The sequence below is a fragment of the Triturus cristatus genome, chromosome 1_2 (assembly GCF_964204655.1).
Source record: "Triturus cristatus chromosome 1_2, aTriCri1.1, whole genome shotgun sequence".
Lineage (NCBI taxonomy): Eukaryota > Metazoa > Chordata > Amphibia > Caudata > Salamandridae > Triturus > Triturus cristatus.
Window position 1 is genome coordinate 921,355,217 of NC_140580.1, and position 17,865 is coordinate 921,373,081.

The 17,865-nt window shown below is 47.6% G+C and overlaps 1 protein-coding gene across 7 annotated transcripts in view; it reads left to right on the plus strand.

The window, feature by feature from the left end:
- PIK3CD (phosphatidylinositol-4,5-bisphosphate 3-kinase catalytic subunit delta) overlaps nt 1-17,865 on the plus strand; it is a 671,014-nt gene that overhangs the window by 590,133 nt on the left and 63,016 nt on the right. The gene's annotated exons all lie outside the window — the stretch shown is intronic.

Genomic DNA, 17,865 nt, shown 5'->3' on the forward strand with positions numbered 1-17,865 from the left:
CCTTAATCGCCCCTCGAACCTCAGTCACCGTTATGGGTTCCGCCATGAATTCCTGCATTCCCTTGTCAAGGAATACTAGTGCGATTTCCGATAAGTAGGCCTCCCGAGAAGCCGAGGCACCGCTCTGCTTGGTCGTGTATAATGCCAAGAAGTAGGCCAGGAACTCGTCCCGAATCTCGGCGGGCGTCGTGCGGAGTCTGCCGTCCTCGCCCCTAACCTCAGCTATAAAGGACTTATTATACGGCGGTCGCAGAGCCTGCGCCAACGTGCGCCCCGGTCTGTCCCCCTCACGGTATCTGCGTGCGGTGTGGTATTTTCCTAGATACAGGATCTCCCTGTCTGCGGCCTCCCGGTAATCTGATTTTAAATTGAATAGTTGACATTCAATTTAAGGCAACTATTGTACATCCACGTATGTACCTGCTGCATGCATTCTGATAACTTCGCCTGAGTTTGTCTAATGTTGGGAGCAAGGGAGACGACAATCTGAATTTCATCTGCATACGAGACTCTCACAAATCCTGTTGAATGGATGATGTCGGCTAAGTGGTGCATATACACATTAAAAAGAGTGGAGCTCAGAGATGAGCCCTGGGGAACTCCGCATTTAAACTGATGTACTTAGAACAGCCAATTTTTTTCCCTGACCTGGAAACTTCTATTTTCTAAAAAGGAGGCCAGCCAGCTCAGTGCTTTGTCCTTGATTCCCAAATCTCTAGCCCACTTTGTAGAATCAAATGAGTGCAGCTGAACCCCCTTGGTCCAAAATTCTCCTGAACTCTTGGGTGGCTGCTAGGAGGGCTGTCCCATATTCTGGTCTAAATCCTGTTTGAGTTGGGTGTTGAGAGATCATTGGATTCCAGGAAGCTGGTCAACTGGCTATTGACCATCTTCTCTAGGATCTTACTTACACCAGGAAGCAGAGAGAGAGGTCTATAATTCTCGTTTTTGTCTGGATCTAAGGAGGGCTTTTTCAACAATGTTAACGATCATATGCTTCCAAGTGTCTGGAACCTTTCCCTTTTCCAAGGAGAGATTATATACATTATTCAAGGCTGATAGAATAATATCACCTCCTTTCAATAGAATGTCAATATAGACCGGGTCTAGTGAAGAACCCAACTTGACTGGCTTTGCTCTCTCCTCAGTCACATTATTTTTTAGTTGAGGAAACATAGACGAGGTGGGAGAATCTGAGCTGACTGTAATTTGGCCATCTTTAGTAGTTTGGACCGTCTCCTGATCAGAGTTGTTCCCCAGAGAATCATACATAAGACTGACTTTGCTGACAAAATAGGAGCAAACTCTTCATTTCGTTCTTTGGAGGGGAGGGGGCCTTCCCCTGTGATTTTAAGTTTCAGGAAAGAATTCACCATGCTGTAGATTTCCCTAGAAACCTGCGAGGACTGTAATTCTCTCAGCTATGTAAGTTAAACTGGCTTTCCTAATAGCATGTTGATACTTTTTCACAGCTTTTTTGTAGGTTTCCTTTTTGTAAACATCAAAGTTTTGTCGCAATTTCCTTTCTTTCCTTTTACATTGTTTCTTTAAGTCTCTAATTTTGGGTGTAAACCAGGTGACATTTGACCTAGTATTATGGCCTTCAATATTTTTTAGGAATCTGAGTCTCCGAAGATGTTTCTACCCAGTCCTGAAATGCCTTATATACTGCATTGACATCACCATCTTGTGAGTGCCCTAACTCCTGAAGAAATTTTATCCTGTGACGAATATAGATTTTTGACCATTGCCTAATTAATTTGTGTCAAGGGATGTCCGACTTAGTCCTGTCTAACTTATTAATTGTGAATTCATTCAAAAAATTATCTGACCAAAGCACAGGTCATGGGTCATCCGAGGGCAGATCAGATTGCTTCTCCATTAGCTTGCGTTGTTTCATGCATCTTCATATTACCAAACCCATTGGAATGCTTGATGCCTCTTCAAGAATACCTGGCGGATCAGTGGTCTTATTTAGTGTATGAGAATTGTAAATACAAATTACAGCTGAAACAGACCGTTCATTCAGTCTCTTGGTGGTGTTCTCTGAAAAATCTGCTTCTAGTCTTCTATTACATCAAACCTACCCCCTACCTTAATTTTAAACAGTAACAATGGATGAATTCCTGATGAGGTGAGGGCACAATTTAGATCCGTTTTCTGATGCCCGAGACAGTACTTCAACAGTATCCTTAAAATACCTTTCAACCTCTGTTCAAGACCCTTTAATTGTGATTCGGTCAGGCAGCATAATGAAACAGTACTATCCCTCAAGACCCAAATCCTTTAGCACTGGCCTCTAGTCAGAAGCCTGATGATCTCTGCAATTCATCTACTATTTTATTTATTTATTTATTTTATAGTTTTATAGAGTGCGAACCAGACCCGTGAGGGTAGTTGAGCGCTTTACAGGATTAAGGGTGGTATACAAAGCGTTAGGAAGGAGGGACCAATTCGGTAAAATAGTTGGATATCTTATACAAGAAAAAGGCACGCACTGTAAGGTCCCGGCTACATATTGGATAAAAATTAAAACAGGCAGATTATAAAAGAAGGCATGGAGTCTCAACTCTTGAGTGGGATGCCCAGGAGTGCAGGAATAGGTATCATCCGTAGAAGTCATGGATAATGCCGAGGTGGATGGTGGAACATGTCGCTGAGATGAATGTAATGTAATAGTTAAGCAAGGTATTTGCCCAGTAAGAAGGTTTTGGTCTCCTTTTTAAAGTGTGCCAAGGACAGAAGTTTGCTGATGGCGGGTGGGAGAGTTCCAAATTCTTGGAGCGGCCCCAGAGAAGGCCCGATTGTAGATTTTTTTCTTCCGGAAGCGTGCTGGTTGAAGCAAAAGGTCTTTGGCAGATCGGGAGTTTCTGGCTCCTCCGGATATCACGAGTTTTTGGGTGAGAAATGCAGGGGAATTGGAGTAAAGAGCTTTGTGAGTAATGCAGGCCAGTTTAAATTGGATTTTGGCCTCTAGGGGAAGCCAGTTCAGAACTTTGAGGTGGGGAGAGATGTGGTTGAATTTCTTTGAGCCAGTTAGGAGTCTGGCGGCGGCGTTGAGGCAGGCTTTCAATGGGGCCAGAGAGTTCTTGGGTAGCCCTGCGAGAGTAGAGCATCCATATTCCAGCCTGGAAATGACTAGTTCCTGGATTGCCGTTTTAAGGTCGGAAGGGTTTTAGGTTTCTTAGGTAACTCAGGTTGAATCTGGCCATTTTGTCCATCGAGTTTATATGGCCACGCATGTTCAGGCTGCCATCAAGGGTTATTCCTAGGAATTTCGCAGAGTCAACAATGGTAGGAGGGCAGTTTAGTGCTGTGATGGTCTTGATCCATTCCTGGATGTCTGGATTGGTTTTGGGTGGGGAGATTAGAAGAAATTCAGTTTTATTTGCGTTAAGTTGAAGCTGGTTGACGGTGAGCCAATGGACTGTCCACTTCAGGGCCTCATTCAGGGAGAAAATGTCCTCAGGGGAAGAGATTTTGATGTAGATCTGTGTATCGTCGGCGTACCTAAGGTAGGAGATACTGGCAGCACGTAGCACCTCAGTGAGTGGCTCAAGGTAAAGATTGAAGAGGGTAGGGAAGATGGTTGATCCTTGGGGGACTCCAACCGTAACCGGAGAGGGAGTGGATAGATTACAGTTGATGAGGACTCTCTGTTAGCGATTTTGGAAGAAGGATCTAAGCCATTCAAGGACGGTGCCATCCAAACCCATCCTGAGTTTGAGGTGTTCCAGGAGAATTTCGTGGTTAACTGTACCAAAGGCAGGAGATAGGTCTAGGAGGATTAGGAGACAGGTTTTGCCTTGGTCGAGGGCTTGGAGGGCGTCATCCACGATGTGGAGGAGGGTGGATTCTGTGCTGTGTCCAGGTCTGAACCCGGATTGGAAGTCATCTAGAAGGTGGAAGGTGGTGATGTGTAGGCTCAGCTGCTGATGCACACATTTTTCCAGAACTTTAGCTAGGAGTGGGATGTTGGATATGGGTCTATAGCTGTCAGCGGAAGCAGGGTCCAGCGTAGGTTTTTTTAAGATAGGGACAACTTGGCCAGCCTTAAGAGAATCGCAAATTGAGCCCTGTAACAGGGTGGCATTGATTATTGAGGTCCAGGAAGGGATGATAGCCTGAGAGGTGGCAGCTAGGCAGTTAGAAGAGAGAGGATCATTGAAGTGACTGTTAGAGTTTGAGGAGGCAAGAATTCTCGAGATAGTGTTCGCAATAGATTTTAAAGTTGGACCAGTGCGCTTGGTTTTTGGGTGAGGTTTGGTAAGACAGCGCGGAGAGAAGAGGTAGGGCCGGTAGATTTTGATTTTGGTGGTGAGTTGCGGATTTAAGTTCATTTCCTAGGGCAGAGATTTTGTCGCAGAAGAAGGATGAAAATTCCTCGCTTGATATTAGGGGTTTAGGTGTTTCTATGGAGGTTTTTGCTGGTTTGTTGGATTGGTGTTTTACCAAGTCAAACAGCTTGCGAGGTCGATTTTTGGTGTTCTCAAGTTCAGTTCTGAAGAATTCTTTTTTAGAGTTGAGGATTTTCTTATTGTAGGCGTTTCTGGTGTGGCGGAGAAGTTTTAGATGGGCTGCTGATGGGTGTTGTTTCCAGTTTCGTTCAGTCTGTCGAAGGGATCTCCTCTCCTTGTTGAGGGAACCATTGAACCAGGGATTCCTGTCTTTGATCTGGGTTCTTTTTAATTTTAGTGGAGCCAGCTCATCGAGAATGTCGGATATAGTTGAGGAATAATGATCCGCTAGGTTGTTGACTGAGGTACACTGAGAGGTAGGGGGGTCGGTCTCACAGTGCTCTGCCAGTTTCCAGTGATCAAGGTTCTTGGTGTCTCCAACCCATCATTTGGGAATCACGGGTTGTGGTGTCCATGTCTTGTGGGTGTTAGACAGGAGGAAGGTGATGGCGTGGTGGTCCGACTAATCACAAGGGTCAATAGAGTTAAGTTTGACCGCTGATTCCTTTGCAATGATCCAGTCTAGGGTGGCACCTTTTGAGTGAGTAGGGAGAGAGCAGGCTTTGGTAAGGGCTTGATCGGCCAAGAAGTCTCTGATGACGTTGCCCTGAGGGTCCTTAGGATTGTTCCAATGCAAGTTGAAGTCGCTAAGGAAAATGTCAATAGAGTTAGGAGAATCCTTGGCTGTGATGATTTCCATGAGGACGTCCGTGAAGGTGTCATTCTTGCCTGGGGGGTGGTAAAAGATGTGAAGTCTGCACAGTTGGGAGGTGTTGTTGGATATGGAGAGTGCAAGGTATTCGCAGGAGTCTGTAGGGTCCACCGGAAGTTCCGTAACAAGGAGGTTAGAGCAGTAGATGCAGGCAATGCCTCACCCATTTTTCTTCGAGTGCCTGTCCAGCCTTATGATGTTGTAATTGAGCGGGACTAAGAGGTCTAGGTAGGGCGATGAGGATTCCTTGAGCCAAGATTCAGTCAAGATCGCTAAGTCCGATTTATGGCTCAGGATGAGATTGGCGACATCAGATGCATGCTTTACTGCTGACCAGCAGTTTATTAGGAGGCCGGCTAGGGAGGGGTAGAAGTGAGTGTCAAGGGTGGGAACTCTAGCTAGGTTGCTATTGACCACCCCTCTGACGCGGAGGGTAGCAGATCTGTTGGGGTTGGTTGCAACCGTGCAGATAGGGTGTTCTTTCCTCGGGTCTGAGGGGCATGGGGTTGTCAAGGCAGAATCGTAGCTAATGAGGAGGTCAATGACTTCTTCCTCCGTGAGGTCTGACTGGTTAGGCGTGCCAGGGGTGGGTTTGTTGGTATGGAGGAGGGCAAAAATGTCTTCCTCCGAGAGGTGGCAGGGTTGCTTGCGGGGACGCAAGTGTCTTAGGGATAGTGGTAGTGGGTGAAGGAGGGGCTTAGTGTAGGGGATGTGGGTCGCGTTCTGCGAGAGCCAGAGATTCAAGAAGGAGAGTTTGGTGTGGTGAAGGAGGTGCTTTAGGTCCAGAATGGACTTGTGGATGCTCAGTGTTAATTTGGTGGCTCTGCGGTGGAGATTATCAATATCTCACAGAGAGGTAGTTTGTGGCAGGCAGAGAGCCAGTTGCATGCGAGCGATTCTGGCAGAATGTGCTGGTAGCCTAGAGGTGGGTTCTGGCGGGCCGGGGGCTGGTTGCATGTGAGCGATTCTGATGGAGTGTGCCGGTATCCTAGTGGTGGGGCTAGGTCGGACAGTGTCCCTATGAGAGGGAAGATCTTGCAGGCAGGGGGCCAAAGGCATGGGAGCGATTCTGTCTGACTGAGTTTGCAGCCTAGTGGTGGGGCTAAATCGACCAGAGTCGTGGGCCCTAGTAGACGTTTTGTATGAAAAATGTCAAAGCAGATGCACTTAAAAGAATATTTCAAAAAAGTCTTGAATGTGTAGGAGAGGAGGAAGTTCTGCTGGATATTTTGCAAAGACTAGATTCTTTTGGTGTACTTTAGAACGAGTCTATTTGCTGAAAAACCTAGATTATGCATCCAGGTTGCACTAATCCGGAATCCAAGGACAATGTTTTTTTGATCTGCTGCCCGTGTACATCAATGCTTCAAAGTGACCCTCCAATAGTGCAAGGACGTTTTTCACATATCACAAACGTGACTGGCTCCTATGCAGGCTGAAAGGCAAGATCTTAGATGCATACCGAATATGTAAAAATTGAGCAAGGGTCTTGAGGTCTTACAATACAGCCATTTTTAATTGCTTTTTGATTGAAAGTACATTCTAAATTACACCAAGGGCACCTTCAACATGGCATTTTATGCTTTCAAGCTGAAATTATTGTGTCTCTACTGCGTATAAAAATCTGTTTATCAGACTACTTGACAGGGAAATAGATCCTGCCATATCTGCTACACCTGGCAAATGTAGGTTCTAGAATTCTTCAATGATTGTACATCTAGCTGTGACAAGGGCCAAGTTCTTTGCAGGTTTTTCTTTTCAAACTATCAGTGGTAACAGATTTCCTGGAAGGTTTCTAAAAATTGTCCCTGAATATAAGAAAATCGAGCCCATGGGACCTTAATATATGCTTTTCTAAATTGAAAAGTCTTTCTTTTGAGTCTGCATACCTAGTAGCCATTACCTTGGCACACGAAGTACAAGAGATTCGAAGATTCTGTTTGTAGGAACCCAATACCATTTCCCACAAAATCTGTTATTTCATGTGAACACTGTTCATCTTTGCCTAAAGTAGTTTCTATTTTCTTTCTGAATAACACAAGTAGCTTCGAAGTTTCTTTCGAAATCCAGTTTCTTCTGCTGGAGGTCACTCCTTACTTTAAAAACCTGACTTAATTACATGAACCATGACTACTTCGAGCCTCAAATTTCACCCAAAGCCAAGTAACTGGGATTCACCCTTGACCCCAACCTCACCCTCAAGGTACTAATTGCCAAAAAAACAAAGATGGACCCTGGTACAACTCTCTCTTCTGAAGACATTTAAACATTTTCTTCCAGTTCTTTGATGCACAGGTGGCAGTTGTAGAGGGCTGCTTCGTGGGCGGTTCTGTCCGAGGGTCCTTGGTAGTGCGCCAGCGCTTCTCCAGTCTGTAGCAGTTGCACTTGATGGTTCGGGGTTTACCAGCGGGCATGTTTTAAGGTTTTGTTGGTTTTCGCTGGCTTCAGCTGGGCGACTCTGTCGGTGTATTTGTTGATCTATATAGAGAATTTCTGGACGGCTTGGTCAAGGTCTGCTGAAGTTTCGGGATGTGTGGTGTTAAGGGCTTGCGTCCATAGATTATCGGTCACCTTACTCCAGCAGCGGTGGGAGGTGCTGTTGTCGAGGTTCTCCAGAAGGGCGGTAGAGTTGACATCATTGGGTTGGTCGACGTGGAAATTGAGGTCACCGAAAGAGGGAATCAATGGCAAGGGGTCAATAAGGTTGGCGATGGCGTCGTATTAGGGTAGACGGGGGTCTGAAGGCGAGGGTGCCTCTTATCGTGGTATTAGCGTCAGTTTGTAGTAGGAAGCGGAGGTTTTCCATAAGAGGCATTGGGTCGTTGTTGGTGACGGTGCATCAGATGATTTCCTTGAAGATGGTGATGCTCCTGCCGTGTTTGTAGGTGCAGTCTCGGTGTATCATCTTGTAGCTGTCAGGAGGTGCAGAGTCCTCCATAAGCAGCCCTGGGAGGTTGGAGTGGTTGTCGGGGAGGCAGGAGGCAGAAACAGTGGGGTTGGGAGAGAGACGGCGGGAAAATGGGCAGAGCAACCAGAGGTACTAGTGACCCAGAGTAGCACTATAAATAACAATAACAAGAGCACAGATAAAGTAAAACAATGGTAAAATACCCTACAGAAATCACAGCAATCTCATCTCTGTCCCAGTCACAATGAGCTATGCGGCAGGAGGGGGGAAGCGGTGAGCAAGACCAGAGGTCAGGGGGTGAGTTGCAATATCTATACTAAGTTAACCTCTAAGCATGATGATAAATATGAGCCTTACTGTCAACCGGTCTATGCCAGAGCTATGGGTTATCCATCAGAACTGGAGAAGGTGCAGTCCCTCTCGACTTTCTCGAGTAATTTCCACTAATAATGGAGACTATTTTCACTAGACTGACTACTTCGGCTCCACCTCAGTGGCAGCCCTCTACCGTCAATCAACCACCTCCACCACCAGAGCAATCTCTTGATGTTCCTAAGCTACATGCACTAGGGCCTTGTTTCTTCAGGTTTCCAAATCCACACCTGCTCAACACTTCAGAATTGATTCCAACAGACAACACAACATTGATGCATTACACTGTCAAAGAAAGCCAAACAGCTGCTGGACTGGGGGGATATTCCACAAAATCAGCTTGTCAGTAGAACATCTGCTTAGTTTTCACAATGATCAGACGGACGCCCTCAGGCATGATAGATGGAACAGATTCTTCATCACTGCAATCACTCTACCACAAAGCCTGGTTTGAAACTTGTCTCAGTGAAGGTGCTTTTAGCAACTGTCTTGATATACAGATGCCTTTAGCAAGAACATTCATTCTTATCAAGCAATTTGTGAATGAACTTTTCCGTGCCTTTTCCACAAATAGATGTCCACCTTTTCGTTTGGACGTAAAACAAAACAACCTTGAACTGCCTCCTGGCTCTTCCTTAGGGACCAATATGCAAAGCATACTTGAGGTTGCGTTCCTGGAAAACTATTACTCGACAACCAAAAAAGCAATTTCTCCTATTCTTAAAAGACCTAGTAGTCCTTCAACCAAATCCAAAGTTTATGCTCAAAGCTCCACAAGATTTCTACCTTAACAAGCCAGTGGTTTTTCGCTACTTTCCAAACTCTACCATAAAGCTCTTTGCATTCAGTGGATGTAGGCTGCTGGCTTAAGTTTTATCTAGTGATGGCTAAAAATATTAAAAGGGCAAATCAGAACTTGGTGGATTTTGAACATCCTGGGAGAGGCTGTCCACTCTTTAAGCAAGGTCTCACACGATGCACAAATCATCTTTTGTCACAAAAAGATGAATCGAACTCTGCAAGGAAGAGCTATGGCTTACTCCACTGAAAAAGTTCTCATCAGCGGCCTGTTATGCTAGTGGGCTTCTACACAGCATATGCCATGCTGTGCAGTAACAGATTCTTCAGCAGGGCAAGCAGTCTTACTCAACCCCTTTCTGTAAGGTGAGCCTGCTTCCGATTATTTATGTATGGTATACTGCTGACTATTCTATTTCACTAGTGAATCTGAAAGATCTAGTGCTCGAGAAGAAACAGCCTAATTACTCCTAACTACAGTTCTGCAGCATTGGTATCTTTCATAGATTCCAATGCTGTCTGCTCTTCCCCCAGGCAGAAGCTCACTAGTTTTCCTTTTTACTTATGTGCTATGAAAATCTAAGGTATGGTGGCCTCTAAGGAGAGCAAGAGTTCTGGTACATTCACCTGATCGGTTTAAGTTTGGATGCTTTTCAGTGAGGTGAATGCGCTACTAAACAAACACTGGTCTTTGGCCGTAGGCTAGTTTAACATTTTTTATTGCTTTTTTAACTATCAGAGATTCCCAGCTGAAGACATGGAAAAATTCAAGCAAGTGAATTAGGAAAGATACTCTATTCTGAAAAATGTCAATTACAGGTAAGTAACTTGTTTCTTAATTAAATGTATGATCTGTATGTAAAAATATAACCTGTGATAACCTTGACCGAAATACACAAGTTGTATATTACCTCCTTTTCCTCAGAGATGATCAGAGGCAGTACCTTAATAGACCTTAGTAATTGTTCTATGGATATCTTAGCACCTACAATTAACACAGTCTAAGTATTCATCCAGCCTGGTCTTAGAAACAACACCGCTGGGAAGATGAGATGGGAAAAGAGGCAAGTTGCTTTCAGGCATTAATAACCAGCCACATGTTTCCAATTTTCCTTGGGTGAAAAGGATCTCCTCTACATTCTGATGGATGCTCTGACCTCACATTTTCAATCTCCCTAGGCACTAGAGCCGATCCAGACATGTATAAGTGCAACGCCTGCGCTCTAACATAAGTTGCTTCTTTGTTCTGTGCTGTTTAACATGGATCTAGAATTCCACTTTCAAATTTTAGTTGGTGTTTCACCAACTCCAAAATCTTTTTCAAGACAGTGTGGTAGGGAAATGTCTCCTCCAAAGACCACAAGCTCTGCATGACTGCTGGCTGTGATGTCTAGGGTCTAAGCATATGGTAAAGTCTGGCAACAGATGTTCCCTGATGCACACAAAGGTAGAACAATGAGTGGGAGGCAAAACTAATCATCATCGAGCACAAGAAACGGAGCGGGTTTCAATGGACTTGCACTCCTAATCACCATGCTCAGGTAAGTCGCAGAAGAAGTTGCAAGACAAGTCCTGCTGTAAATGCAGGAAGTCCAAGCAGGCCTTGCCTTTATCTCATCACTACCACTTTAAGTAGAGTGACAGGATGAAGCTACATAATCAGCATTTCAACTAACCAACTCTGCACCCAACACCTCTTCAGAATCAGAGCCTACTACAATGGAGTTCAAAGCTCTCCCCAAGTGCCCCTGGGCTGTAACCAACCCGACAGCAGGTTCTGGCCTTCGGAGAGGCTATGCTACAACTTTATCAAATGATGCTTGATCCTTGTTAAGTGCCTTCCAGGTGGACTTCTACTGGCAGGCCCTGACATGGCGCTGACTGGCACACTGGTGCCAGCTGGTCCCTTCACTTATGTGCCGAAGGCTTCGCCGGTCCCACCCACTCCGGCACCAACCTTGAACGTTGATTCCAGTGACTCCTATCCTGGATGCAACCGAGATGTATGTTTCTGATCTGGAGCCGACGTTTGAGTACTCTAGGCCCATGGTCCGCTTCAAAGTAATCAAGATACAGCATACATCTATGGTAGATTACCAGCCTCTCCTTCAACACCAATATTATCGTAGGTTGGAAAGCTTCTTTGGATCAGATTCAAAGTCAGTTGAGAGCCTTCAAAATGCCACACTTGAGGAGGAAGAGTAGGAGGATAATTTACTCACCCCCTCATTACACTGAGGCTAGCCTATATTTAGATTTACAGAATGCTAGTAGCCTGGAACCTTCCCCTAAAAACAGAGTTCCATAGAGGAGTGTTCCTCTTTCGTGGTAGCAGCCCTCAGGGCTGCAGATATGCTGGATCTTCAGCTACTAACGATAGAGGCTGTGGCAAATCTAATAACAAAAATCTTTCAGCCTTTAGAGCCTTTGGTTCCCTTTAATGAAGCTTTGATATCGTTGGCTACTTGGTCTAATCTGTGCTCAACTCCCCAGTAAGTTGCCCCATGGCTGTGTGCCATAGACCTGCTCTACCCTGTGGATCTGGCTTTTCTGACCAGGCACCCAACTCCTGAGACCTCTGTGGTTCCGGCATCCACTTATAAAGTTAACCCCAACACGTTTCCTCTGCACCCCCAGACAGGGAATCAACGTGCATTGATGCATTTAGAAAAATAATTTTCTTCTGATGGAAACATCTGCCAGTTGATTCCTCACCTTGTGAATATCCCCTGCGCCAGCAACATTCGGAAACTTTTGTAGCAGTCCACGCCGATGAGGTCGAAGACGACGTCACAGAGGCACGGCTCCGCTCGCGATTCCCTTTTTTCCGCGCCGTCGACGCCAACGGATTTCGGGAATCGCTGTTGGTAGCTTCATTGTTACTTTGTGTTATCTCTGGATTTTCTCTGTTTCTCTTTCAAGGATGTCGACAAGGAAGTCGGGCTTCAACCCTTGTCGTGAGTGCGGCAAACACATGTCGATCACGGATCCACATGAGGACTGTGTGTGGTGCTTGTCATCTGACCACGATGTGGATGGTTGTTCCAGCTGCCGCAAGATGAGCTCGAAGGCTCTCAAGGAAAGGGAAGCAAAGCTCTTCATCGCAAGGATGAAAAAGGAGAAGAGAGGAAGAAGGAAGTCGGGGACGAGGTCGAGGTCTCGAACGAGATCGAGGTCGGCGCCGAAGTCGACTTCGGGGCATGCTTCACGAGCCAAGAAGCACAAGAAGAAGAGGAGGCACTCTTCTCGACACCACTCGGACAAGAGTTCGGCCTCAAAGTCTAAGTCGCCAACTCGACGCCGGAAGGACTCGGTGTCTCCTTCTCCTGTGCCGGATTCGCCTGCTGGTCCTTCGTCTCCAGTGGCTTCCCTGGCTCTGGCTTCTCCGGCGCCGGTTCAGACTCCAACGCCGGTTCCATCTCCGGCTCCGGGTTTGTCTCCGGTTCCATCTCCGGCCCCGGTTGAAGATCTTCAAGTCCCGGGTGAGCCTGCGACGCCGTTGATTCCACCGTCGGCGCCGGTTGGCCCGAGTCCGGTGATGCCTGACAAGTACTCTGCTTTCCCTGGACCAGGTCAGGACCCCTCGCATGATTTAAATGCTATGTACGGGGTATTCGCTAGAGCCATGTACACCACTGGTGCACCTGCGGTTCCGATGGGTCCAATGGCGTTTAATTTGGGGGTGCCGCAAGTCTATCCACATGCCCCTTTCATGCTGTTCTTTTCGGCGACGCCGTCTTGGCATCTACCGGCGCCGAGGACGTCAACGCCGCTTCCATCTTCACCGGCGCCGGCTCGACCTCGTTTGATGCCGGCTGCTCCTGCGGATCCACGTTCGACCCCGGCGCCGTCGGATTCGAACACGGCGCCGCCGACGCCGCTGGTACGGATTCGGTCCAGAAGGGATGCTCAGAGAGTGATTGATGAGCAGAGGTACCTTCTGGAGGAAGGAGAGCTGGTGGAGTCGGATGAAGTGTTTGAGGAGCTTAAGGAAGCTAGTGGGCTGGATTTGTCTCCTGAGTGGGAGATTACTCAGCCGTCAGATGAACCCTCCAAAGATGTGGCTCCATATCATGCTGTTATCAGAAAGGCTGCGGAACTGCTTGATCTCCAGTTGCCAACTACGGAGTTTAAATCAAACATTTTGACTGAGGTGTTACATTCTCCTACAGCAGTTTCAGAACCATTGTTACCTTTTAATGAGGCCATTATTGACCCTGTGTTGGAGGTGTGGCGTAAGCCTTTTTCTGCTCCTGCAGTCTCCAAGACGGTTGCTAGGAGGTATAGGGCAGCTCCAGGGGACCCTGAGTTCTTGACATCGCATCCATCGCCTGAGAGCCTGGTGATTCAGGCGGCTTGTTCAGGGAAATCCAAGGGTGCTTTTCCTCAGGTTCCGGGGGACAGAGAGGCTAAAAGGCTGGACCAATCGGCCAAAAAGGTCTTTTCATCGGCCAGCATGGCTCTAAAGTCAACGAATGCCACTTGCCTTTTAGGACGCTATGTACATGCGCTTATGGATTCTGCTAAGAAGCTGGCGCCAAAACTATCTGAGGAGGATAGGGTTGGCTTTAATGAAATCTTGACTGATGCCCAGGCAGCAGCACGCCAGGTGATCCAAAGTGGGCTGGACACAGCGGATTCAGTGGCAAGGGTCATGGGAACTTCTGTCGCCACTAGGAGGAGTGCGTGGCTGAAGTCTTCTGAGTTTTCCCAGGATGTGCAATCGACTCTGTTGGACTTGCCATTTGATGGATCTGGCTTGTTTGGTAAAAAGGCAGATGCTGCTCTTGAACGTTTCAAGGAGAACAAGGCAACGGCTAAGTCTCTGGGCCTTCAATCCCAGTCAAGGGGGTCTTTTAAAAGGTACAGAGGGTTCGGAAGGGCATCCTTTCGATCCTACAGGCAGACCCAGCAGCAGCAAGGTTCCTCGTCTAGAGTATTCAGAGGTAGAATTAGGGGTCGCACATGTGGCCGTCAACTCTCCTCCTCCTCTTCCTCCTCTTCAGCCCCTCCCACTACCGCAAAGCAGCCCTAGATCCGCCATTCTGGATCATGTTGGTCCTGTGGGGGGGCCGGCTTACCCATTTTTTACAAGATTGGGAATCTGTAACTACAGATCTCTGGGTTCTGGATTTTGTCGAAAATGGGTACGCCCTTCCCTTTCGGGAATTCCCTCCAAATTACCTTCCTTGTCAAGGGGCTTGCTCGGAGGACCACCATCTTCTCCTGCAGGAGGAAGTTCTGAAGTTGTTTCAAAAGGGTGCGATAGAGGTGGTTCCAGAGCAGGAGAGGGGTCAGGGATGCTACTCCCGGTATTTCCTGATTCCGAAAAAGGACGGCAGATTGCGTCCGATATTGGACCTCAGAATCTTGAATCTTTTTCTAAAGCAAGAGAAGTTCAAGATGCTCACCCTTGCTCAGGTTTTTCAAGCGCTGAATCAGGAGGACTGGATGGTGTCGATCGACTTGCAGGATGCGTATTTCCACATCCCCATCCTGAAGTCGCACAGGAAGTATCTCCGGTTTACGGTAGGATCGCAACAGTATCAGTTTGCGGTCCTTCCGTTTGGTCTTACTACTGCACCCCGAGTCTTCACGAAGGTGATGGCAGTGGTGGCAGCCCATCTCAGAAGGTCGGGGATCTTAGTTTTCCCCTATCTGGACGACTGGCTGATCAAAGCGGAGTCGCCAGAGAAGGTGTTGCGTCATCTGCACGATACAACTCAGCTGTTGTTCAAATTGGGTTTCTCAATAAACGTGCCCAAATCTCACCTGGTGCCCTCTCAGCGCAACCTGTTCATAGGTGCGGTACTGGACACTACTGTGTGTCGAGCATTCCCTCCTCCTCAAAGGATTCTCGACATACAGGAAATTATTCCTTTGTTTTACAATGGAGCGGTCGTTCCAGTTCTGAAGGTCCTTCGCCTGCTCGGTCTGTTTGCTTCCTGCATTCTGTTGGTCAACCATGCACGCTGGCACATGAGGGCGCTCCAGTGGTGCCTCCGCAGGCAGTGGTATCAGCACAAAGGAGATCTCAGGGGGTCTGTGAGGAACTCCAGAGAAGCTGCGGCGGATCTATATTGGTGGAGCGCAATCTGTCTCAAGGAAAGCCCTTCCATCTACCTCCATCGGTGGCCACAGTGATTACGGATGCATCCACTTTAGGGTGGGGTGCTCATCTGGGGGATCTGGAGATCAAGGGTCTTTGGTCCCCAGAGGAGAGGTTGCTTCACATCAACCTTCTGGAATTGCGGGCGATTCGTTTAGCACTCAAGGCCTTCCTCCCTTCCCTTCGCGGTCAGTCTGTTCAAGTCCTGACGGACAACACTACTGCAATGTGGTATATCAACAAACAGGGAGGAGTGGGGTCTCTGCAGAGAGGCTCTACGTCTATGGTCCTGGGCTCAGGACCATCAGATTTATCTGATGGCAAATCATCTGGCCGGGGTTCTGAACGTACGTGCAGACAGTCTCAGTCGGCAGTTCTCCGCCGACCACGAGTGGAGGCTCCATCCGGAGGTGGTTCGTCACGTCTTTCGGATGTGGGGGACTCCTCGGGTGGACCTGTTCGCCACTCACGAGAATGCTCACTGCCTGTCATTCTGCAGTCTCCAGTATTCAATGCAGGGAGCGTTGGGGGATGCGTTTCAGATAGATTGGAGCTCACAACTCCTTTACGTGTTTCCTCCCATACCCTTGATTCCTCGGGGTCTGAGGAAGATTCGCCAAGACCGGGCCCAAGTCATTTTGATCGCCCCGGATTGGCCAAGAAGGGTGTGGTACACAGATCTTCTCCACCTCTCCTCGTGCCCTCCGCTCCGTCTCCCTCTGAGGGCAGACCTCCTCTCGCAATCGGAGGGGCAGGTTCTACACCCCCACCTCCAGAGCTTACACCTTCATGCCTGGAGATTGAACGGGGCAACCTGAATTCTTTTTCTCTCCCACCTGATGTGGTAGATGTAATTTTGTCTGCCAGACGTCATTCCATCTAATCTATATATTCCTATAGGTGGTCTAAATTTGTTCTCTGGTGTGGAGAGAAGTCAATTGATCCTTTGAAGGCTCGTCTATCTAACATTCTACAGTTTGCCCTTTCTCTTGCTCAGCAAGGCTTTGCTGTGGCTACTGTAAAAGGATACTTATCAGCTTTGTCGGCTTTCCTTTGCTTGCCGGATCAGCTGTCATTATTCAAATCACCTATTGTTCATCGTTTTCTTAAGGGCCTCACAAACAGATTTCCTCCTACTCCCTTTATTGTGCCTCAATGGGACTTAAACCTTGTCTTGACTTATCTCATGGGTTCTCCCTTCGAGCCCTTACACAAGTGTCCCTTGAGACTGTTGTCTTTTAAGACGGTTTTCCTCATTGCAATTACCTCGGCAAGGAGGGTAAGTGAGCTTCAAGCTTTAAGTTCAAAACCCCTGTTTTTGACCATTCATGCTGAAAGAATGGTACTCAGGACCAGGGCTGCGTTTTTGCCTAAGGTGGTTACTCCCTTCCATCTGGGGCAGTCCATTACCCTCTCTTCCTTCTATCCTCCCCCTCACCCTTCCAAGGAGGAGGAGAGACTTCACCGCTTGGACCCTAAGAGGGCGGTGAGCTTCCACCTGGACAGGACAAAGGACTTCAGAGTTGGTGACCAGCTCTTCATGGGCTTTGTTGGCTGCAGGAAAGGTCGAGCGGTGCACAAGCGCACCCTTTCCAGACGGATTGTCTTGTGCATCAAGATATGCTACTCCCTGGCTGGTAAGGAACCTCCAGAGGGTTTGAGAGCTCATTCCACTAGAGCAAAGTCTTCCACTTCTGCTTTGTCTAGGGGGGTTCCTGTGGAGGACATTTGTAGGACGGCAACTTGGGCCTCCCTCCACACCTTCGCAAAACATTATTGCTTGGACACCGAGGTGAGGAGGGACGGACACTTTGCTCGTTCCGTCCTTCAGGACTTTCTGGTATAGAAGGGTGGACACCCTCCTCCGGGAGTGGGGACTGCTGTGGAATCTATTCACAAGGTGAGGAATCCACTGGCAGATGTATCCATCAGAAGAACAAGTTACTTACCTTTGGTAACGCTTTTTCTAGTGGATACAGTATCTACCTGTGGATTCCTCACTGACCCACCCGCCTCCCCGTTGTCCATCCTTCTACACCTGCACTTCTATTAGTGGTGTTTCAAAATGTGTTTTGTTTCTGTCGAAGGCTTTGTGTTATTTCTTTTGCCTTTCTATTTATTCTCCACACTATGTGTGTTGCTTGTATATTATATACTGTGTATATATTGCTGTCAGTCCGTCCGTGTGCCTCGAAGGCACGGAAAAAAGGGGCGGAACTGACGTCATCACGCCGACGAGGTCTTCTTATGGAGCCGGTGATGTCAGCGGAGTCGCGAGCGGAGCCGTGCCTCTGTGACGTCGTCTTCGACCTCATCGGCGTGGACTGCTACAAAAGTTTCCGAATGTTGCTGTCGCAGGGGATATTCACAAGGTGAGGAATCCACAGGCAGACACTGTATCCACCAGAAAAAGCGTTACCGAAGGTAAGTAACTTGTTCTTCTCTGCCAGTTTGGTTTTGAGGTCCCTGAGTAGTGTCTGTTGGGGTGCTGTACAAGTACCCTTTGGAA